Source organism: Balaenoptera physalus, assembly GCF_965194825.1.
Source record: "Balaenoptera physalus genome assembly, chromosome: 14".
NCBI lineage: Eukaryota > Metazoa > Chordata > Mammalia > Artiodactyla > Balaenopteridae > Balaenoptera > Balaenoptera physalus.
This window is the reverse complement of record NC_138893.1, coordinates 68,984,249-69,007,425: the sequence shown is the minus strand read 5'-3', so window position 1 is coordinate 69,007,425 and position 23,177 is coordinate 68,984,249. Positions and strand designations below refer to the sequence as shown.

General features: G+C 44.3%; 1 long non-coding RNA gene across 1 annotated transcript in view; it reads right to left on the bottom strand.

Moving 5' to 3' along the window:
• Positions 1-456: 456 nt before the first annotated feature.
• The window catches only part of LOC309642401, a 332,470-nt gene continuing 309,749 nt past the window's right edge, over positions 457-23,177 (bottom strand). The window contains exon 5 of the long non-coding RNA XR_014253161.1: positions 457-10,164. This is a non-coding gene — a long non-coding RNA (uncharacterized lncRNA). The remainder of the gene's footprint in view (positions 10,165-23,177) is intronic.

The following is a 23,177-nucleotide window of genomic DNA, read 5'->3' as shown; positions in this document are numbered from 1 at the left end:
ATCACCACCTGATGGTAACAGGCGGGGACGCAGCCCAGGAGGTGGTCCTGCTTCCCCCTGACTGAGCCCTCTGGGGCCTCCATCCTGACCACCCCTCCCCACCCCACGGCAGTCTGCCGATGCTCCCATGCCCACCCACCCAGCCCCACACGGGCTACCTGCCACAGCTAAAATGAAGAGAATGCAAACTGTGAGCTGCTGTCAATAGGCAAAGCCTTCAGAGATTTTTACTAAATCCAGCCAGGATCTGTGGCTTATTTATAAACTCATATGGCTTTTTGACTTCTCTGACTTTTGCCAGATTGCTGACATGGTCTTAAATTATCCAGTTTTTTTTTTTTTTTTTTCCTTCTTCTCTGTTTCTTGGGAAGATAAAGCCTCAAGCATGTGGCCCCTGTCTTTTTCCTTCTTCTCTGTTTCTTGGGAAGATAAAGCCTCAAGCATGTGGCCCCTGTCTTTTTCCTTCTTCTCTGTTTCTTGGGAAGATAAAGCCTCAAGCATGTGGCCCCTGTCTGTTCATAACAATGATGGTTTTCTGGGCGGCTGTCCTCCACCCAGACCACCATTCACTGCAGTTACCATTTTAACCCAGACTTCAGAAGCCTCAGAGGTATTTAGCCCTTAGGAACACAGAAAACAAAGGATTAAGGGGGAGAAGCTACAACGCAAGGGTTTTTGTTTTTTGTTTTTTTTCATTTCATCTATGTAGCCATATAGCAAGAAATTCTGTTGTTAAAAATAAAAATTTGTAATTCAGAAATCCTCAGGCAGCATACATGCTTCTACTGGGTGATCTCTAATGGTCCAAGCAAATTCAGAAAACTTCCAACGGCTTCAAGGACTGACATGATGGCAGGCTTCAAGGACTGACATGATGGCAAGCGTCAAAGACTATTTCATCCAAAGCCACGAGTTATTTTATAGCAGAGAAATGCAATATAGCTTTGGAGACAGTTGGCTTTGTCCTGCTGAAAGAGTCCCAAAAGATTTTGCCTGTGGGCTGTCGTTTGAACTCTTCTCTAGTCCTAACCCTGTCCCATCTGGGAAAGGTGCTGTACTAACACTCCCCAAATTCAGCAAGGTTCAGACTGGGGCTGATTAACACATTGTAACTTTCAAATTAAAGACAGGAACTCTCCATCCTCATCCCAATTCTGCACAATTACTCCATAGATTGCTCACCAGGGAACATCAAAACGGAAAAAAGCAAGCACCAACCTCCCACATCACAGCTGGGATTGTCACTTCCTAAAAGAAAACTCTCACTTGCCTTACCTAAGCCTGTAAAGTCCCCCATGAGTTCACTCAGGATGTTAAAAGCATTGGCCAGTGTTCACCTCTGTGTTGGGTTATCAACATGCCCCCACTTGCACTCACTGTGAGTCTACAGTGGTTTGAAATATGTCCACAAATTCTTGGGCACTCCCTTCAAACAGCAAACCCCTCCCCTGAGTGTGTGGACTCAGTGACTGCCTCCTGGCAAGTAGAGAGATGGCAGAAGTGCTGGGGTGCAATTTCAGAGAACAAGTGTATTCGTTTTTTATTGCCGCATAACAAATTACCATGAACTTGTCTTAATGCACATTTATTATCTCACAGTTCTAGAGATCAGAAGTCCCGGTACAGTGTGACGGAGTCTTCTGCTCAGGGGCTCACAAGGCTGCAATCAGGTGTGGCCAGGACTGAGATCTCATCTGAGGCTCGGGGTCCTCTTCTAAGCTCATGCATGCAAGTTGTTGACAGAATTCAGTTCCTTGTGGTTGTAGGGACTGAGGTCCCCATAATCTTGCTGACTGTTGTCTGGGGACCACTCTCAGCTCCTAGAGGCTGCTCTTGGGGTCTTGACACATGGGTACCTCCACAATAAGGCAATTCACTCATTCAAATCCCTGGTTGAACATCTCATGAGATCAGGCCTACCCAGGATAATCTCCCTTCTGATTAACTCAGTCAACTTGTTAGGGATCTTAATCACAATATTCCTGCTGCCATATAATCATCATGGGAGTGAGATCCCATCATATTTATAAGTCCTGCTTCCATTCAAAAGGAGGGTATTACACATGTGCGCCAGGGGGCAGAATCTAGGGGGCCATTACAGAATTCTGCCTGACTCGCTGAGTGATAAAAAGCCCTATGGATTCCTGCTTGTCTTTCTTCCTCTCTCTCTGGGATCTCCCACTTTGGAGAAAGTCCACTGCCATACAGTGACTGGCCAAAAGGCCAAGCAGCCTTTTAGAAAAGTCACCAGGTAGAAATGAGTTTCTTCTGTTAGCAGTCAGCAAGGAACCAAGCCCCGCATCCCATACACATGGTTGGGGGATGGGGGGTGGGGACGATCTTAGAAGCAGATCCACCAGTCCAGCCTTCAGATGACAGCAGCCCTGACCAATGTCTTAACTCCAATCCTTCGGCAGATCCCAAGCCAAAACCACCCAACTGAGCTGCTCCCAGATTCCTGACCCTCAAAACGTGTGTAACACACATACAAGACTAGTTTGCTGTTTGGAGATCCTCTATTTTAAGGTGACTTATTACACAGCTATAAATAACTAATACACAGCCTTTATTCACTAAAAGAGCAATTAAAAACAGTGGGAAAATGTTGCATTGAAAAATGAGAAAAAAAAAATATCCCAGCCAAACTGCTTTCTATTCTCAAAGACAGAGCTCTCATCCGGGCCTTTGTCACTCCAGCCAGAGGCTCGCAATTACACTGTGATCACCACTGGATGCCTCCCCTCTTCTGCAGGGGGGTGAAAAGCCACATTGCCAAACCGCAGGTTCCATTTCCCAGGGTTCTGCTGTTTCCAAGGTTCTCCCCAGCATTCTCCTTAGTTTGGATTAATATTTTGTTTCACTCTGAGTACCAGGCTCACCAACCCACGTGCCCTTCCTCTGGACTCCTTGCTTTCCTCTCGGTGGCCTTTTCCCTGCGTGTGGATTCCAGCCTCGGCAGTGAGCTGAGGCTGTGTGAAAGCAGAGCTCCTCCGAAGAGGGTGCATCTGGGGCTACCCAGCCCCTGGCTTAAAGCCATGGCTTGATTTAAGCCATTTCACGGTGGAAAGCCAGGCTCTTAAATCTAGGTTGTCTTCCTCTCAAGCTGTGAACTTAGATGACAAATCACAGCATATCTTCTTCCTGACTGCCCAGCTGCCCTCATGAGCTGCACCACTCTGGGCCATGATGCAGAATCCAAGGGTCCATGGGAGGCACGCCCAGCCTGAATCTCATGCTCTGATGAATGAATAGGGCAGGGTGGGCTGCAGTTCCTCCCCCTCTTTGTCACCCATGGGAATCCGCTGTCCGCCCAGTCTGGAGAGAGGTGGGGAAGAGGGTCCTGAGTGCCCCGTCCTCCATGGTAAACAGGGAGAGAATAAGCCATCTGCCTGGGCCGCAGCAGATCGAGCTAAGTTCCAGTTCCAGGTGAAACAAAGCCAGGGCCACGACTTGTATAATTTCAGGTCAGTTCACCTTGAGCTCAAGGAACAGTCAATCTCCAGAAGGCTCGGCTTGACACAGTGCAGACCCCTCACCCCTCACTGCTGGCAGTGAGTAATTGGCACTAAACATGGGATGTGTCTGGATTTAATCTAACCTGAACTCAATTACTTGACGCGCCTGATGGAAAATTGCCCGGCCTCCAGTGTTTAAGTGAAGAGACGGCTCTAAAATCTTCTGGTCCCTGCAGCCCAGGTTCTGTTCTTCCTGCCCTCATAGGCAGGCAGAGGGATGCACACGCTCTGGGCCCTGCCGCCAGTTCCCTGGGTACTCCCCCGACCACCACCTCATCTGATCCCCAGGACAGAGTGGGGTGCTGGGAGGGATGTGTGTTGATGCTGCATCCCTGTCACTCAGGTGAGAAGATGGAGGACCTGAGTTAGAGTCACAAGCCCAAGGAGCTAGGCAGTAGTAGCTAAGAGGAGAGAGGAACCCTGGTTGTCCCTTCCTACATCACTGCAATGGAGCATGGCTCAGCTTCTGGCACCCAGAGAGAGGATGCCTCTAGCCAGGGGAGGCCCACTGGGAGATACCTGAGCCCTGGCTCTGAGTCTCCGCACGGCACCCCACTTTCTGCATTTGATTTTCTGAGGCCAGCCTGCATCTCTCAGCTGGAATCACAGTGGCCCTTAGAACTCTCCTCCCACTGCACACAGACACCTAGGCAGGATTCGAGAGGCCCAAATCCCAAACCCACTGGCCTCTTTCCTCTCCTCCAGGCTCTGCACTGCATCAGGCCCACTTCTAGCCCAGGCCTTGGAGGTTTCTCCACTCTGTCCAGCCCATGCCTTCGAGAAGGTGTGTCTGCTCTATCCAGCCTGCCTCTGAACTTGGCAGCTCTTGCCGTGGAGACCTCTCCCTGGGCACATCCGGGCGCCGTTGGATGTGCTGGCTTCCGAGTCGGCCACCTCTTCCTCTCGAGCACCGCTCTGTGTCCCATAGGATGTGGAGGGTGAGCAGAGTTCTCCTCCTCAGGCTCCGAGAGGCACCCGTGTCCACTGTGCTGCGGCCACGGGCCTCACCTGCATCTCGGCCTGCTCCCCGCTGGGCCTGGGGCAAGTGGGAGAGTCCTGGGGAGAACTCTCAGGCAGGAGATGAGGAACTTCCAACTAGAACCTGCTTCTGTTTGCTTCTGGGTCAAGTAGGCACACCCAGGGAGCAATCAGGCTGCTACCTTGGAATCCTGCCCTGAATTCCAACCAACGTCATGCCTGTCCCGCACAGGGCTGCCCTCAGGACCCCTGCCCTGAGTTGGAGAGAATTAAAATGACATGCAGGGGCTTCCCTGGTGGCGCAGTGGTTGAGAGTCTGCCTGCTAACGCAGGGGACACGGGTTCGGGCACTGGTCTGGGAAGATCCCACATGTCGCGGGGCGGCTGGGCCCGTGAGCCACAATTACTGAGCCTGCGCGTCTGGAGCTTGTGCTCCGCAGCAGGAGAGGCCGCGATAGTGAGAGGCCCGCGCACCGCGATGAAGAGTGGCCCCCACTTGCCGCAACTGGAGGAAGCCCTAGCACGGAAACGAAGACCCAACACAGCCAAAAATAAATAAATAAATAAATAAAAATTAAAAAAAAAAAAAATGACATGCAGGGGCTTCCCTGGTGGCGCAGTGGTTGAGAATCTGCCTGCCAATGCAGGGGACACGGGTTTGAGCCCTGGTCTGGGAAGATCCCACATGCTGCGGAGCAGCTGGGCCTGTGAGCCACAACTACTGAGCCTGCGCGTCTGGAGCCTGTGCTCCGCAACAAGAGAGGCCGCGATAGTGAGAGGCCCGCACACCGCAATGAAGAGTGGCCCCCGCCTGCCACAACTAGAGAAAGCCCTCGCACAGAAACGAAGACCCAACACAGCCAAAAATAAAAATATAAAAAAAAAATTTTTAAAAAAAGACCTAAAGAAGAAATACATGGCAAATATCTTTCAAAAAAAAAAAATGACATGCAATTGGAGGGCAATAAAACTCTCTGTCTCATTTATTTTTCTCTTAAAGCTTTGACTCATAGGCTAAGATGCTGTCAGTGGGAGAAAGAAAAAGTATATATTTTAGACATAATTTTGAATAAAATTTCAAAGCAATTGGTAACCATTAAAAGGCCATACCACAATTGGTTAATGTAATTTGGGCCAAAGTTCAATTCACTGGGTTTGAAACCTGTTTCCATCATTAATTACCTGTGTAATCTGGGGTAATTTGCTTAACTTCTCTCGGCCTCAGTTTCCTCATCTGCAAAATGCAGACTGTGTCAGCACTTGCCCGGTTGGGATGCCGTGAGGATCGAGTGAACATATGGAAATGGCTTAGAACAGAGCCTGGTCCCCTCTGCGTCTCAGTGCATGTAAATAAACTAGGATCAGTGTTAGATGGGAGCCGAGGAAGGATGTGGAGTCAGAGACCAAGGGCAAGTTTCGAGATGATGGGCCAGAAGATGGTGCCCAGAGTCAGGACCCTGCTTTGGGAAAAGGAAGGAGAAAAGGCTGGCCCAGCACCTGTGCTCCAGAGACGACTGGGAGGAAGCGCTGGGCCTGCAGAGCATGGAGCCAAAGACGTTTCATGGGTCCAGCCTGAAGGCCGGCAGCTGCTCAGACCATCCTGTCATCGTGATGATGTCAGAGGAGGAAAGAGAACACAGGCCTAAGCCCTAGCAGGAAGCCGCTAGCCCAGGATCGAGGGAGAGGACTAGTTGACGGGGAAGCCGAGGTGTTCTCGGGCCGCAGGGTCCAGTTACAAACGCTGCAGGGGGCCTGATGATTTAGGCCAGGGGTGGGACGCATGGAGCGTTCTCTGCAGAAACGGCACAATTTAGCAGTATTTTTTCTAGGGGAAATGATAGCTTCGCATTTGGAATTGAGTGTCCCTGCTTAGGTGCGCAGGTGGCATCTCTGTTCTGAGTTTTCTCTTCCTGGGACAGAGTTGCCTAATGTTGACTCAGGAGCTGGGCTCACTGCTACCGACCTCTTTATACCCCACGGCTCCTTTTAAATGGGCAGATTCATGGGTCCCTCTCCAGAAATCCCAGCCAGCAGCTCTGGAGGAGTAAGTGCAGCATCTGTGACTGTAACAGCACCCGAGTGACCAATGTGCAGGACATGGGTCTCCATGAGCAACACAGACTAGGCCCTCGGATAGTAGTGAAAACTGGTAAGAAAGCCATGAACAGAAAAAGCAGGACTCAAAGGCCAAGCAGCACAAACCTCTTCTCTCTCAGACCCCAAATGAAAACTGTTCAAGGCAAGGGGACCATGCTTTCTCTTTATTTAGAACTTTCTAGAACAGTGCTGTTCAAAGGGACTGCCGTGATGAAATGTTCTAAATCTGCAGTGCCCAACATGGAAGTCACTAGCCATATGTGGCTCTGGAACGTTTGAAATTGGTCTAGTGTGACTGAATTTTTAATTTTATGCTGTTAACTAATTCAAATTTAAATATTTGTAGCCACATGTGGCTAGTGGCTGCCATATTGGATGGTGGAATTCTGGAGGAATGTGGACTACAATCTCTATTGGACATGGGGTCAGTGTGACTCAGGTCCACATCCATATGCAGACATCTAACAAAGATAATCACATCCAAAGAGCCCACAAGTGAAACAGCTCTGCCTGGAAATTGGTCTAGTGAAAGGAGAGAGCCATCCAGGGCATCTATGTCACTGCCTTGCACAGGGACAGCTTATCTCTCAAAAAATAATAAGGGAAAAAAACCTGCTTCTCCTTGTAGCCTCCTGGCATTCCTCTATGTCACTGAACTACAACGAGACAGCTGTGCTTTGCCGTCATCCCACAGAGTCAGGTCAGTAACAAAGCAAGCTGCAGATCGGGTGTTGGAAGGTCACAGAGGGTGTGACTAAAGCAAAACTGACACCAGGGAAGCAGTCAGTGAACTGGTGGCAGAAGTAAGAGCTGAATGACCTAGCTGAATGACCTAGCTGAATGACCTAGCAGGTGGTATCTTCTTCACCCACAGCCACTTTGGGCCCCAGGTGAGTGTGATTCTTGTTCCAAAGAGTTTGTTTGTTTCCAAAGAGTTTTAAAGGCACCACTAGGCACCTGACACTGTAAGACAATTTGAGGCAGGAATGAGCATCTCTAAATTAAGTGACTTGGACTGGATTGGATACCCCATGGGCGAGTGTTTGCAGACCTGACAAGGGCCACACCCAAGTGAAGAATGATTCTTTTAACTCCTCCATGGGTTGGTAAGTGTGAAAAGTAACTCACATCTGAGTCTTGGACTGTGGCAGCAATGTCACTTTTTGGCATTATCTCTGGGATTTAGAGGTGAAATCTTTGAAGGCATTTGTGAAAACCAAATGTCTGACACCTTTGCAGGACCTATGAAGCCAGGGACGGAGGTTTCTGGCATGTTTCCCTGTTGTAGCAGTGCCAAGCCTGGGATATGCTGGTGAAGGCATCTGGACGTCACAATGGGTCTGCGAGGCACAAGGGGCCAGCTGAGCACTGGGATCTGAGCATCAAGGCGCTGGGGCTCTGGGAACAGTTCTCCCAAATCCACATTGAAGAGGTCCAGGGAGAACGTTCCATCACCCAGGCCTATTGCCCTGCACCTCCTCCTCTGAGGTCTCCGGCCTCAGTTTGGTGGGGAAGACTTGGGTCGATGGGAAATGCACACAAGTGAAGCCATCTGCCACCAGGAACAAATGACCACTGGCTGGTCCTTCTCTCCGATGAGCGGTTGATCCAAAGTAATCTGTGATTTTGGCAACATGTGCTCCATGAGTCCTCATAATATCCTGTGAGCGGGGTGGGTCTGAGGCTCAAAAGCTATCTGTTGAGACAGGCTGGCCCGCAGAGTGAGCGCCCACTGAGCCCCGAGCTCTGTGCAGGGGTGCAGCCCTTCTCCCCTCTCCAGAGGCATGGGCACAGCCTGGGAAGTTATATGACTTTCCTCCAAAGGACAGAATGTAGCACAGCAAAGACTCTAACGGGGGAATCTGCTGACAAACCTGTTTCCTCTCTCATCTGTGCCCTCTTTGCTGGTTGATGTTGAGGGGTAGGCAGGCTTCTCCCACCCTGACGCTTCCTCTTGGGGGAAGGAGAGGAAATGTCATTTGCTGACACTGTTTGTATCATTACAGTCACACTTGGTACCTCCCACGTCTCACATCTGCTCTGGCACACACCTTGCTAAGATGGGAATGGTTATGAAAGAGTACCACAAGGGACCCTTGTGGTGAGGAAACTGCTTGGTACTTTGTGATGGTGGTCACATGATCCACATGTGAAAAACTGCGTAGAACTAAACACAAAGAGATACACACACAAATGAGTGCATGTGAAGCTGGTGAAACCTGAGTGAGGTCGCTGGTTGGATCAATGTCCATTTTCTCGTTGTGACATTGTACTACAGTTATGTAAGATGTCACCAGTGGGGGAAACCGGGGGATCTCTCAGTATTGTTTCCCACAACTGCATGTGAACCTAACAATTATCTTAAAGTAAAAATTAACAATATATATTGAAAAAAATCTCATGGTGTGGAGTGTGTTTAATTTAAGCTACTTTGAGAAACAGGCAGCTGAAGTCCAGGATGGGATCCTCCTTCCTTTCTCTGTCCCTTCTAGGTCTCAGGATTCTCACTTACCTGCCTGTCTCTCTCTCCAGCACCAGGAACGAGGGAGGCTACTGAGGACAGTGACCACCTGTGGCCTCAAGGTGAGTTCTGGGATCAGCATTTCCACAAGCGCGGTGAGGGGGTGAGGGTGAGTCTGCGGGGGAGCTCTCCAGAGGCCTAGGGGTGTGCACTGGGCACCCTCTCACAGAGGGGCAGGTGGCCCCCCTCTGCCTCTCTGGCTCAATGAGTGCTCAGTAAGTACCAGTTCTTCCTCTTCTACCTCTCCTTCCCCTTTCTCTCTGCCTTCTTCTCCTCTTTCTTCTTTCCTCTTTTTCTCCTTCTTCCTCTCCTCCTCCCCCTCCTTCTTCTTCTTCCTCCCCTTCTTCTTCTATCCTTCTATTCCTCCTCCTTCTTAGTGAGAGTCTAAATAATAAACACACATCCTCTTACAATTAAGACTTTTTTATTGGCCATAGGAAAGCCACAGTGTATGAGCCAAGAAGTAGTGGGCATAGGATATGGGATCATTTTTTATATTAACCTATCCCTTTGAGCCACCTAATGCCCAAGATGTTCTTAGGCCAGGCTTCAGGTTTTACACCCTTCCTAAAGTGTGGGTACCAGAAATAAAGCATCTAGGTGTGTCTATCCAGAGCAGAAAAGACAACACCATCACCCACCTGTCCAGGACCTACACTAGGTTTCCTGTAGAGTAGCCCCAAATAGCATGCGTTGGGGGGGCCACAAGATCACTGGTTGACTAATACTGAGCATTTTGAAAAACTATGCAATAATATGAATTATCCCAAAATACCGAGCAGGGATCACGGCTACAGAGGTCAAGTTGTGCTAGCAAACCACCTACATGACAAGGGGACGGTCAAAAGCAGTTCCTATGGCATATATCTGCCTGATTTGCACTCTTACCTCAAATCTTGCTTGATTTATCTGGAGATCTCGAAGCCTTTTAAGTTCCCCATTTGACGAGCGCCTGGAGGCCCAGGCGGGCGACCACACAGCTTGGCAGGTGTTAGGAATCTGGGCTGAGACACGTTAGTTAGAGTGTCCGAGTGGACTCCCCAGAGCCAGGGTCTGGAAGAGAAGCAGGCAAACTGCCTTTGAGACTCCATCCTCCTCTGCCCAGTCCTTGATGAGCAGCCCGTCATCGCCCACTGTGACCACACCGTGGTTGCCTTCTCCATGTGAAGGTCATGTCATTGACCACCCGTAGGACAGCAGGGCCCAGAACTATTTTGCTGGTAAGTGGGTGCAGTTTTCTGAGTCAGCATCAGCACTGGAACAATATTTTGCAATATTTCTGGGATAAGGATGTAGCCTTGACCGCATTTGCCATGTGTTTTAAGTCCTGGTACTTATTAACTCCAAGTCTGAGTGTTACCTCTCTATGGTAGGAGAGGCTTCCCGCAGCCTGTGGAATAACTGTAAATCTCCTGAGAAGCACCACGATTTTGTCTGGTGGAGGTGAGACCTCATGATAGTTTAACTCTTCAGAGAGTAGTCTTTCTAAGGAATATGGGGAATATGAAGAGAAGGAGGGAAGCGAAGCAGGTAGCAACTTGATCTTGACCGATGTAAAGCTCAGTTTCCTTGTTTATAATTTGGGGATAATAACACAGATGCGATACAAAGGATTCTAAAGGTTGAAATAGCTGACCTCTCTATGCAGCACCCAGCATGTGGTGGATAACCCTAGCCCTGCCCCCTAAAGTTGTCCTCTATTCTGAGCTCACCAGCCCAGCAGACCCCAGGTCTAGCAGTGGGGATAAGAACAGTGAGATACACTTAAGGGGCGAGAACAGTGAAGAGGCAACAGGTGTCAGGATGGAGCACTCACTAGCAATGGGTCTGAGGGTGGTAAGGGTCAGACCTGCAGCTGGGATGACGGGGCCCGGTCCTTCTTTGACAGCAGGTGTTGGACATGACAAGGCAGAGTCAAAGCCAATTGAAATCAGACCAAACATAGACCAGCACCAAACCTGGACCCTGGAAGAAGAGTTGCTCCTATCCTGGCCCTGTGACATTTGCACACATAAGGCCCCTTCTCAACGCAGGGACTCAGGGGTCTCAAGACTCTGCCCACTAACAAGGATGAGTAAGGCCTCCACAGGAATAATAACACTGGGCTAAGCCTCCTGAAGCCACAGTTACAGTTTTGAATTAATTTTGTTCTTTTCTTTCTTTCTTCCTCCCTTCCTTCCTTCCTTTCTTTCTCTTTAAATCAGTTTAAATCTGTGTAGGGGTAACCATCATGGAAGTCAAATAAATCATCACTGGATAATACTTCTCATTAAATCCTTTCTACTTAGTTCTGTGTTTTTATGTCTCTTTATAACATTGTTTAGAAAAATGAGACTGAGGCCGTTAGGCTGTCAAATTCAATTTGGTTCAGTTTGTAATGTGCTCATAAGTCTTTTGAACTTCAGTATTTTCTAATTTCAATCAGAACTTGCCACAAAACAAATGAAGTCTGGGCATTTGTGTCTGATGTGATGAAAATGATGTGATTGGCATATAATCCTATTTAGTGTCCTTTCTTTCCTCTTTAATCAATGCTCACTCTCAGATGAACCCCAGCCAGGTATGATTGTGAAGTATTTTAGGCACTTATGATTTTAGATGTGTTGTGTTTATGCTGAAAATGTCCTAATCATTTAGACTTACTTCCCCTTCTGGTGCATGTTCTGTATTATCACTCATAAATAAATTAGAGTAGACATGGAAATAGAACTAGGCACTGTACGAAACACTTCTAGGTATTAAACCCTTTGAATTTTCACAACAATGAAGTAGGTACTTTTATTTTTCCAATTTTACAGATGATAAAACAGACAATGAAGTTAAGTAACTTGTCCAAGTTCACAAGTTGTAAATGACTGAAACAAACCCCAAGGCCAGAGTCAAGTTCCAGATCCTGAACACTTAAACCATTACAGATTAGGGAAAATTTTAGCTGCTATTTCTTCAAATAATTTTTCTGGGCCTTTCTCTCTCTTCTCCTTCTGGGACCCCTATAATGCAAATGTTGATGTTGTCCCAAAGGTTTCTCAAACTATCTCCACTTTTAAAAAGTCTTCTTTCATTTTGCTGCTGTCTGGGTGAGTTCCATTGTTTTGTCTTGCAGCTCACTGATTAATTCTTCTACCTCATCCAGTCTGCTTTTGAACCCCTCTAGTGATTTTACAGTTCAGTTATAACTTATTTGGTACTTTAAAAAATATTTTCTGTCTCTTTGCTGACGTTCTCACTGTGTTTATTCATTCTTCTCCTGAGTTCAGTGAGTATCTTTATGACCATCTCCTTGAACTCTTTGTCAGGTAGATTCTTATCTCTGTTTTGTTTGGCTCTTTTTTTTTTTTTTTTTGAAGTTTTGTTATATCTATTGGAACATAATTCTCTTTCTCCTCATTTTGCTGAATTCTCTGTATTTTTTTTCTTATGTATTAGGTAAATCAGCGATCTCTTCCATCTTGAAGGTGTGACCATATTTAGGACATGTCCTGTGCAGCTCAAGGCACCATCCCACATGGCCACCAGAGCCAGGCACTCAAGGGATGACCCCTATGTGGGCTGTGTGGACTCCCCTGTTGTGACAGGGCTGTGGCTGTTACTGTAGCATACGAGCGAGTGGGGCTGGTCCCTGGACTGGCTTCAGGGCCCACCCACAACTGCTGTTCATGCTTGTGGGCAAGGCTATCGCTCAGCCAGTTGTGAGGCCCAACCAAGGTGCAGAGATGGGCAGGGCTCTCAGCAGTGCATACCCTCTGACACTAATAGGTTAGAAGGGAATTTCAAAAATGGCACCTGCCAACACTGGCATTAGCAAGGGAATAGCGCCAACCAGTCTCAGTCACCAGGGAGCATCCCAAGTGGTTCCTGCCTCCATGACAGATGCTTCAAGATTAGTAAGTGGGTCCCCTTCACCTATGGTCCATGTCCTTTTTTTTAAACATCTTTATTGGATTATAATTGCTTTACAATGGTGTGTTAGTTTCTGCTTTATAACAAAGTCAATCAGCTATATGTGTACATATATCCCCATATCTCCTCCCTCTTGTGTCTCCCTCCCACCCTCCCTATCCCACCCCTCTAGGTGGACACAAAGTATTGAGCTGATCTCCTTGTGCTATGCGGCTGCTTCCCACTAGCTATCTATTTTACATTTGATAGTGTATATATGTCCATGCTATTCTCTCACTTCGTCCCAGCTTACACTTCCCCCTCCCCATGTCCTCAAGTCCATTCTCTACGTCTGCGTCTTTATTCCTGTCCAGCCCCTAGGTTCTTCAGAACCTTTTTTTTTTTTTTACATTCCATGTATCTGTGTTAGCATACGGTATTTGTTTTTCTCTTTCTGACTTACTTCACTCTGTATGACAGTCTCTAGGTCCATCCACCTCACTACAAATAATTCAATTCCGTTTCTTTATATGGCTGAGTAATATTCCATTGCATACATGGGTCACATCTGCTTTATCCATTCATCTGTCGATGGACACCTAGGTTGCTTCCATGTCCTGGCTACTGAAAATAGAGCTGCAATGAACATTGTGGTAAATGACTCTTTGAATTATGGTTTCTCAGGGTATATGCTCAGTAGTGGGATTGCTGGGTCATGTGGTAGTTGTATTTTTAGTTTTTTAAGGAAACTCCATACTGTTCTCCATAGTGGCTGTATCAATTTACATTCCCACCAACAGTGCAAGAGGGTTCCCTTTTCTCCACACCATCTCCAGCTTTCATTGTTTGTACATTTTTTTGATGATGGCCATTCTGACAGGTGTGAGGTGATACCTCACTGTAGTTTCGATTTGCATTTCTCTAATGATTAGTGATGTTGAGCATCCTTTCATGTGTTTCTTGGCAATCTGTATATCTTCTTTGGAGAAATGTTTATTTAGGTCTTCTGCCCATTTTTGATTTCAGTTTTTTGTTTTTTTAATATTGAGCTGCATGAGCTGCTTGTATATTTTGGAGATAAGTCCTTTGTCAGCTGCTTCATTTGCAAATATTTTCTCCCATTCTGAGGGTTGACTTTTCGTCTTGTTTATGGTTTCCTTTGCTGTGCAAAAGCTCTTACGTTTCATTAGGTCCCATTTGTTTATTTTTGTTTATATTTCCATTTCTCTAGGTGGGTCAAAAAGGATCTTGCTGTGATTTATGTCACAGAGTGTTCTGCCTAAGTTTTCCTCTAAGAGTTTTATAGTGTCTGGCCTTACATTTAGGTCTTTAATCCATTTTGAGTTTACTCTTGTGTATGGTGTTAGGGAGTGTTCTAATTTCATTCTTTTACATGTAGCTGTCCAGTTTTCCCAGCACCACGTATTGAAGAGGCTGTCTTTTCTCCATTGTATATTCTTGCCTCTTTTATCAAAGATAAGGTGACCATATGTACGTGGGTTTTTCTCTGGGCTTTCTATGCTGTTCCATTGATCTATATTTCTGTTTTTGTGCCAGTACCATACCGTCTTGATTACTGAAGCTTTGTAGTATAGTCTGAAGTCAGGGAGTCTGATTCCTCCAGCTCTGTTTTGCTTTCTCAAGATTGCTTTGGCTATTCAGGGTCTTTTGTGTTTCAATACAAATTGTGAAATTTTTTGTTCTAGTTCTGTGAAAAATGCCATTCGTAGTTTGACAGGGATTACATTGAATCTGTAGATTGTGTTGGGTAGTATAGCCATTTTCACAATGTTGATTCTTCCAATCCAAGAACATGGTATATCTCTCCATCTGTTGGTATCATCTTTAATTTCTTTCATCAGTGTCTTATAGTTTTCTGCATACAGCTCTTTTGTCTCGCTAGGTAGGTTTATTCCTAGGTATTTTATTCTTTTTGTTGCAATGATAAATGGGAGTGTTTCCTTAATTTCTCTTTCAGATTTTTCATCATTAGTATATAGGAATGGAAGAGACTTCTGTGTATTAATTTTGTATCCTGCTACTTTACCAAATTCATTCATTAGCTCTAGTAGTTTTCTGATAGCATCTTTAGGATTCTCTATGTATAGTATCATGTCATCTGCAAACAGTGAAAGTTTTACTTCTTTTCCAGTTTGGATTCCTTTTATTTCTTTTTCTTCTCTGATTGCTGTGGCTAAAACTTCCAAAACTATGCTGAATAATAGTGGCAAGAGTGGACATCCTTGTCTTGTTCCTGATCTTAGTGGAAATGCTTTCAGGTTTTCACCATTGAGTATGATGCTTGCTGTGGATTTGTCATATATGGTCTTTATTATGTTGAGGTAAGTTCCCTCTATGCCTACTTTCTGGAGGGTTTTTTTAATCATAAATGGGTGTTGAATTTTGTCAAAACCTTTTTCTGCATCTATTGAGATGATCATATGGTTTTTATTCTTCAATTCATTAATATGGTTTATCATATTGACTGATTTGTGCATATTGAAGAATCCTTGCATCCCTGGGATAAATCCCACTTGATCATGGTGTATGATTCTTTTAATGTGTTGTTGGATTCTGTTTGCTAGTATTGTGTTGAGGATTTTTGCATCTATGTTCATCAGTGATATTGGCCTGTAGTTTTCTTTTTTTGTGACATCTTTGTCTGGTTTTGGTATCAGGGTGATGGTGGCCTCATAGAATGAGTTTGGGAGTGTTCCCCTCTCTGCTATGTTTTGGAAGAGTTTGAGAAGGATAAGTGTTAGCTCTTCTCTAAATGCTTGATAGAATTCTCCTGTGAAGCCAACCGGTCCTGGGCTTTTGTTTGTGGGAAGATTTTTAATCACAGTCTCAATTTCAGTGCTTGTGATTGGTCTGTTTATATTTTCTATTTCTTCCTGGTTCAGTCTGGGGAGGTTGTGCTTTTCTAAGAATTTGTCCATTTCTTCCAGGTTTTCCATTTCATTGGCATATAGTTGCTTGTAGTAATCTCTCACGATCCTTTGTATTTCTGCAGTCAGTTGTTCCTTCTCCTTTTTCATTTCTAATTCTATTGATTTGAGTCTTCTCCCTTCTTTTCTTGATGAGTCTGGCTAATGGTTTATCAATTTTGTTTATCTTCTCAAAGAACCAGCTTTTATTTTTATTGATCTTTGTTACTGTTTCTTTCATTTCTTTTTCATTTATTTCTGATCTGATTTTTATGATTTCTTTCCTTCTGCTAACTTTGGGGGTTATTTGTTCTTCTTTCTCTAATTGCTTTAGGTGTAAGGTTTGGTTTTTTATTTGAGATGTTTCTTGTTCCTTGAGGTAGGATTGTATTGCTATAAACTTCCCTCTTAGAACTGTTTTTTCCTGCATCCCATAGGTTTTGTGTCGCCGTGTTTTCATTGTCATTTGTTTCTATGTATTTTTTGATTTCCTCTTTGATTTCCTCAGTGATCTCTTGGTTATTTAGTAGTGTATTGTATATCCTCTATGTGTTCGTATTTTTTACAGATTTTTTCCTGTAATTGATATCTAGTCTTATAGCGTTGTGGTCAGAAAAGATACTTGATACAATTTCAATTTTCTTAAATTTACCAAGGCTTGATTTGTGACCCAAGATATGATCTATCCTGGAGAATGTTCCATGAGCACTTGAGAAGAAAGTGTATTCTGTTGTTTTGGGATGGAATGTCCTATAAATATCAATTAAGTCCATCTTGTTTAATGTATCATTTAAAGCTTGTGTTTCCTTATTTATTATCATTTTGGAAGATCTGTCCATTGGTGAAAGTGGGGTGTTAAAGTCCCCTACTATGATTGTGTTACTGTCGATTTCCCTTTTTATGGCTGTTAGCATTTGTCTTAGGTATTGAGGTGCTCCTATGTTGGGTGCATAGGTATTTACAATTGTTATATCTTCTTCTTGGATTGATCCCTTGATCATTATGTTGTGTCTTTCTTTGTTTCTTGTAATAGTCTTTATTTTAAAGTCTATTTTGTCTGACACGAGAATTGCTACTGCAGCTTTCTTTTGATTTCCATTTGCATGGAATATCATTTTCCATCCCCTCACTTTCAGTCTGTATGTGTCCCTAGGTCTGAAGTGGGTCTCTTGTAGACAGCATATATATGGGTCTTGTTTCTGTATCCATTCAGCCAGTCTATGTCTTTTGGTTGGAGCCTTTACTCATTTATACTTAAGGTAATTATTGATATGTATGTTCCTATTACCATTTTCTTAATTGTTTTGGGTTTGTTATTGTAGGTCTTTTCCTTCTCTTGTGTTTCCTGCCTAGAGAAGTTCATTTAGCATTTGTTGTAAACCTGGTTTGGTGGTGCTGAATCCTCTTAGCTTTTGTTTGTCTGTAAAGGTTTTAATTTCTCCGTCAAATCCGAATGAGATCCTTGCTGGGTAGAGTAATCTTGGTTGTAGGTTTTTCCCTTTCATCACTTTAAATATGTCTTGCCACACCCTTCTGGCTTGCAGAGTTTCCACTAAGAAATCAGCTGTTAACATTAACCTTATGGGGATTCCCTTGTATATTATTTGTTGCTTTTCCCTTGCTGTTTTTAATATTCTGTCTTTGTATTAATTTTTGATAGTTTGATTAAAAGGTGTCTTGGCATGTTTCTCCTTGGATTTATCCTGTATGGGACTCTCTGCGCTTCCTGGACTTGATTGACTATTTCCTTTTCCATATTAGAGACGTTTTCAACTATAATCTCTTCAAATATTTTCTCAGTCCCTTTCTTTTTCTCTTCTTCTTCTGGGATCCCTATAATTCGAATGTTGGCACGTTTAATGTTGTCCCAGAGCTCTCTGAGACTGTCCTCAATTCTTTTCATTCTTTTTTCTTTATTCTGATCTGTGGTAGTTATTTCCACTATCTTACCTTCCAAGTCATTTATCCGTTCTTCTGCCTCAGTTATTCTGCTATTGATTCCTTCTAGAGAATTTTAAATTTCATTTACTGTGTGTTCATCATTGTTTGTTTGCTCTTTAGTTCTTCTATGTCCTTCTTAAATGCTTCTTGCATTTTCTCCATTCTATTTCCAAGATTTTGGATCATCTTTACTATCATTACTTTGAATTCTTTTTCAGGTAGACTGCCTATTTCCTCTTCATTTGTTTGGTTTGGTGGGTTTTTACCTTGCTCCTTCATCTGCTGGGTATTTCTCTGTCTTTTCATTTTGCTTAACTTACTGGGTTTGGGGTCTCCTTTTCACAGGCTGCAGGTTTGTAGTTCCTGTTGTTTTGGCATCTGCCCCCAGTGGGTAAGGTTGGTTGAGGGGGTTGTGTAGGCTTCCTGGTGGAGGGGACTGGTGCCTGTGTTCTAGTGGATAAGGCTGCATCTTGTCTTTCTCGTGGGCAGGACCACGTCTGGTGGTGTGTTTTGGCGTGTCTGTGAACTTATTTTGATTTTAGGCAGCCCCTCTACTAATGGGAGGGGTTGTGTTCCTGTCTTGCTAGTTGTTTGGTATGGGGTGCCCAGCATTGTAGCCTGCTGATCGTTGAGTGTAGCTGGGTCTTAGTGTTGAGATGGAGATTGCTGGGAGAGTTTTTGCTGTTTGATATTACATGGGGCCGGGTGGTCTCTGGTGGCCCAATGTCCTGAACTCAGCTCTCTCACTTAACAGGCTCAGGCCTGACACCTGGCTGGAGCACCAAGACCCTGTCAGCCACATCTCTAGAAGAAAAGGGATTAAAAAAAAAAAAAAAAAAGAAGTAAAGAAAAAATAAACAAATAAAATAAAATAAAGTTATTAGAATAAAAAAGTTATTAGAAGTAAAAAAATAAAAAAATAAGAAAAAATAAGAAAAAAAGAAAGAAAGAAGAGAGCAACCAAACGAATAAACAAATCCACCAATGATAACAAGAGCTAAAAACTATACTAAAAAAAAAAAAAGAAGACAGACAGAACCCTAGGACAAATGGTAAAAGCAAAGCTATACAGACAAAATCACACAAAGAAGCATACACATACACACTCACAAAAAGGAAAAGAAAAAAATAAATATATATTTTAAAAAAAGGAAGAGAGCAACCAAATCAATAAACAAATCTACCAATGATAATAAGCTCTATATACTAAACTAAGATAAACATAAAACCAGAAAGAAATTAGATGCAGAAAGCAAACCCCAAGTCTGCAGTTGCTCCCAAAGTCTACCACCTCAATTTTGGGATGATTCGTTGTCTATTCAGGTATTCCACAGATGCAGGGTACATCAAGTTGATTGTGGAGATTTAATCCGCTGTTCCTGAGGCTGCTGGGAGAGATTTCCCTTTCTCTTCTTTGTTCGCACAGCTCCTGGGGTTCAGCTTTGGATCTGACCCCGCCTCTTCATGTAGGTCGCCTGAGGGCATCTGTTCTTTGCTCAGACAGGACGTGGTTAAAGTAGCAGCTGATTAGGGGGCTCTGGCTCACTCAGGCTCGGGGAGGGAGGGGTATGGAATGCGGGGCAAGACTGCGGTGGCAGAGGTCAACGTGACGTTGCAGCAGCCTGAGGCGCGCCGTGTGTTCTCCCAGGGAAGTTGTCCCTAGATCACAGGACCCTGGCAGTGGCGGGCTGCACAGGCTCCCAGGAGGGGAGGTGTGGATAGTGACCTGTGCTTGCACACAGGATTCTTGGTGCCTGCAGCAGCAGCGTTAGTGTCTCATGCCCGTCTCTGGGGTCCGTGCTGATAGCCGCGGCTCGCGCCCATCTCTGGAGCTCGTTTAGGCAGTGCTCTGAATCCCTTCTCCTCGCACACCCGAAACAATGGTCTCTTGCCTCTTAGGCAGGTCCAGACTTTTTCCCGGACTCCGTTCTGGCTAGCTGTGATGCACTAGCCCCCTTCAGGCTGTGTTCATGCAGCCAACCCCAGTCCTCTCCCTGGGATCTGACCTCTGAAGCCCGAGCCTCAGCTCCCAGCCCCCACCTGCCCTGGTGGGTGAGCAGACAAGTCTCTCAGGCTGGTGAGTGCTGGTCAGCATCAATCATCTGTGAGGGAATCCCTCCACTTTGCCCTCCGTACCCACTGCACCCATTGCTGGGCTCTCCTCTGTGGCTCCGAAGCTCCACCCCTGCCCACCCCCCGTCTCTGCCAGTGAAGGGGCTTCCTAGTGTATGGAAACTTTTCCTCCTTCACAGCTCCCTCCCAGAGGTTCAGGTTCTGTCCCTATTCTTTTGTCTCTGTTTTTTCTTTTTTCTTTTGCCCTACCCAGGTACGTGGGGTACGTGACTTCTTGCCTTTCGGGAAGTCTGAGGTCTTCTGCCAGTGTTCAGTAGGTGTTCTGTAGGAGTTGTCCCACTTGTAGATGTATTTCTGATGTATTTGTGGGGAGGAAGGTGATCTCCACATCTTACTCCTCTGCCATCTTGAAGGTCCTCCCTGGTCCATGCCCTTTTTAATCTGGTGTTTTTGCACTGGTTTTCAGGTTGAGTGAGTCTGTATGTGGACCCTTTAAGAGTGGCCATGGCTGGTGACTTATTTTTCCTCTGGTTTCTTTCAAGATTTCTTTATCTTTGATTTTCTATAGTTTGAAAATGATATGCCTAGGTGGAGTTTTTGTTTGTTTGTTTCTTTGTTTGTTTTTAGCATTTATCTTGCTTGGTGTTCTATGAGATTCCTAGAGCTGTAGTTTGGTGTCTGACATTAATTTGGGGAAATCTCATTCATTATTGTTTCCAACATGTCCTCTATTCTTTTCTTTCTTCTCCTCTGATATTCCCATTACACATATGTTATACCTTTTGCAGTTGTTCCACAATCCTTGGATATTCTATTGTTTTATTTTAGTCTTTGTTCTTTTTGCTTTTTGGTTTTGAAGGGTTCTGTTGATATACCCTCTAGCACAGAGATTCTTTCCTCAGCCATGTCCAGTCTACTAATAAACCCGTCAAAGGCAGTCTTCATTTGGGTTACAGTGATTTTCATCTCTAGCATTTCATTTTGGTTCTTTCTTAGGATTTCCATCTCTCTGCTTACATTTAGTCATGCTTGCTGTCTACTGATCCATTAGAGTCGTTAGCATATTAATCATGGTTGTTTTAAATTCCCGATCTGATAATTCCAATGTCTCTGCCATGTCTGGTTCTAATGCTGGAGAAGGGGAGGCTTTCCATAATCCTATAATTAGGTCTTTGTGTTTTAGTGAGCCTGTACCTCTGTGAACTTCACAAGGGTTTCTCAGTTTTACACCTTGTTTGGGACAGGATGGCTGGAGTGGGCTGGAGTTGGGTATTTACCTTCCCCAGGTTAGTTAGTTCTTGATAATACCCCAGCAGGTTAAGCTCTGGTTAACTAGTTTCCCCTGAGGTGAGGCTTTGTTAAGAAGAACAAAGTGCTCTGGTGTATTCCAAAAATGGTTCCCTTTTCCTTTCTTCTGCCAGAAGCATGAGCAGATTTTTCTCTGATATTTACTGTGGGAACCTGGTCAAGCTCCTGGAGGTTGTGGGGGCCTTCCTATGTCTGGTTCCTCCTGGAGTTTTTAGCTCTCAGATTTGTCTGCACTGAGCCTCTAGCAATTCATCAATTACAGTTCACATTTTCCTACCCCACGACTGGTTCCCAAGGCTGTTTGCTTGTGTGAGTCTCTGCTTTGGTAAGCTGTGACTCTGTATTCGCCTGTCTGTCTCTTCAATCCTAGGAGCAGTGGTTTGCCCTGTGTCCTTCCCTCTTTTATGGATCAAGAAGAGTTGTTGATTTTTCAGTCTATTCAGCTTTTTCCCCCCGCTATTATTGATTTTGGCAACTACTTTGAGGGAAAACCACCAAGTGTTGAGCTTATTTTATGTGGTTTACTTCTCTCAGGCATTCTTGCCACTTAATTCCTAGCTACATTGGTATCTCGTCAATCCTTTCAATAGCTGTTTATTTTGCATTATATCTGGATTTTAAAATTTTTCTTGGCAGAAGTGTTGGTCTACTTCAAGCTACTCTATTTTTGTCACACTTAGAAACCCCTTTAAATTTTTATTTTATGAGAGACAGAGTGACATACAGCCACCACTCTAGAAATAGGAAGATCTGTGATCCATTTTTGGCTCTGTCACTCACTAATGTTGAGAACTTGAACCTGTTTCTTAACCTCTTAGTGAACAAATTTACAAAGTCATATGGTTGTTGGAGCAGACATTTTAATGGAGAAAAAAATAATAAGAATAAATAAATGTATTACAAAACACGATTAATGGTATTAAGAAATTATAATTATATATCCTTGCCATATAGATATTATTTAATGATATGGGAATGGATAGCATATTTTAAGGAAACAGGATAAAGAAGAGAAGATATTCCAAAACAAAGTTTTGAGTAATTATACCAACATTTAAAAATTGGGTACAGAAAGAAAGTTGAGAATAAATAGTAGGTGAAAAAATGTGGGAATGTGGCATCACAGTAGATGGGAAAGGAGAATGTTGCCAGAACAAAGAGGTAGACAGCTCTATCAAATGCTGCTATGATGTGAAGTAAAAAGAAGGCAAAATATCGACCACTGAATTTGACATGTGAAAACTGTTGGAAACTTTGACAAGAGCTATTTCAGTAGATTCTTGTGGACAAAACCAGAAAGAGATGAGTTGAAAAATGAATCAGAGATTTAAACAAGGGAGACAGCCTGTTTAGACAACTTTGTCAAGAAGTTTAGCCTTGAAGAGAGGGCAGGATGTGGAGTTATGCTTGCAAAATCTCAGTAGAGTGCTTCTCAATATCTACCCCTCTCCACCTCATAAACTGAAGAGCTCCCCAACCTCAGTACTGATTTTGTCTTTCCCTCATCTTTTTCAATGAGCCCTTCCTTTTGTTGCCCATTCATATGGCTACTCTTTCTCCTTTCTTTTGCTTGGTGGTAAAACCAATATTATCTTGGGTTAGCCTTTTGTTTTTACCTGAGGGTGAGTTCTTTTTCATATTTTTAAATACTATTTCAGATTATGGTTACTTTAGATAAATTAGTTGGTAGTTAATATCTTGTATTTATTTAAACTTTTCAAAATAGCAGAATCATTTGTCCTAAAACAGTAATTGTTACATTGCAGAGTTCCTATAGCAGATTTAAAAGATAGATTGCAGGCAAAGCAGTAGGGTAGAGTACAAAATCCACAGGATTCTGAGCCAGAAAATCCTGAGTTCAAGTCCAACTTCTGTGTGTCAGCTGGGACAATTTATTAATCTTAATTTTATAGATTTTCTATATGGAGAGATTTATAT